This window comes from Anomalospiza imberbis, chromosome 26 (genome assembly GCF_031753505.1).
Source record: "Anomalospiza imberbis isolate Cuckoo-Finch-1a 21T00152 chromosome 26, ASM3175350v1, whole genome shotgun sequence".
NCBI classification, from domain to species: domain Eukaryota; kingdom Metazoa; phylum Chordata; class Aves; order Passeriformes; family Viduidae; genus Anomalospiza; species Anomalospiza imberbis.
Window position 1 is genome coordinate 1,204,657 of NC_089706.1, and position 1,541 is coordinate 1,206,197.

Consider the following 1,541-nt stretch of genomic DNA (forward strand, 5'->3'; position numbering starts at 1 on the left):
CTGCTCTGTGCCGTGGGCTGGGTTCGCACCGAGAATGCAAACGCTCCATGCAAATGTGACTCCCCAATGCCAGCACAGCCCTGCCAACACATCCCCGACAGCGCCCGGGAACCATCCCACACCTCTGGCAGCGCCGGCTTTCGATGCCAGCACCAGCTGTTCCACACAATTCCCTTGAACCACCTCCCGAGGGGCCCTGTGAACCCCCCACCCCGCTCTCTGTGGGACTGTCAGCTGTGCACACCCAAACAGATGCACGGAATCAGCTTTGAAACTGTTTGGGAAGGGGTTTGTTGCTCTTTATCTCCCTCGCTGCTCTTCCTCCTGCTGCTTGGGACCCCAGGGAGGGCAGCAGAGTGTTCCAAATGGAACAGGGTGCCCAGAGCAGCTGTGGCTGGCCCTGGATCCCTGGAGGTGTCCAAGGTCAGGTTGGATGGGGCTTGGAACACCCTGGGATGGTGGAAGGTGTCCCTGCCCCTGCCCATGGCAGGGGGTGGCACTGGATGAGCTTTAAGGTCCCTTCTAACCCAAACCATTCTGTGATTCTGCTGGGCTGGTAAAGAAAGGACTCACTTGCCATTTCTCTGGAATTCATTAAAGAAGTTTGTCTGGAAAACAATAAACCTTTTGGAAAAAAACGAAACCTGAATGTTTGTTGTGACTCTGTCCCTCACTGAGGCTGTTTTGTAAGGATGAGGTATCACTGACAAATCCAACAAGACCTACCCCACATCAGCACTTGAAAAACTGACTATTCTGCATTTTAAAGCCGCTTTTAAGCCTCTGGGTTGGTAAAGTGAAGAAACTTTTCCATTGCCCTGTCCACCTTTGCCCGATTCTTTGCTCCTTCCCTTTGTGCCCAGCCACTCCCGAGGGGATGTGCCAAGACTCCCCTTCCGTGGCTGCGAGGTCGAGGGGTTACAGATTTACAGCTGCCCGGACTTGCTCCGGCCCGGGCAGGAATTCGCTTGGCATAAACGAGGCCTTTGGATTATTTATCTCAGCCCTTCAGTTAAACAGGAACATGCCCTGATTTTAACAATCGTGCTTCCTGCGCTGGGGGAAGGTGTGGCCGATGGCATTTAAACCGAAATCCGAGCCAAGGCTTCCCCGGCAGGATGCTGGAAGTGCGGGCAGGACCACGAGGGTTTCCTTCAGCACTCAAAACACCAAGGGCCTCCCTCAGGTTATTTTAGCACCCCCAGCAGCAATAATGATGTGCATGAGGGTGAGATCTGGGGAGTGTCAGACTCCATTTGTTGCTGCTGCTAAGGTCATCATCGCAGCGTGACAGCAGAAAATTGCACAGGAGATGCCGGAGAACTGAGGACGAACCTCCAGGTACAGCCTGGCAAAGAAGCAGTGCAAGCCCAAACTCCCTCTGGACGCTGAGGAATTGTTCCCTGATCCTTTTGTGGTGCAGAGGGAACCCTCAATGTCAGCCTGGAGGGTCAATCCCTCCCTCCTCAAAAAAATGGTATTTTCCTCAAATATCCAGCCCGAACTATCCCAATTGCAAGTCCTGAAATCTTGTTAGAATG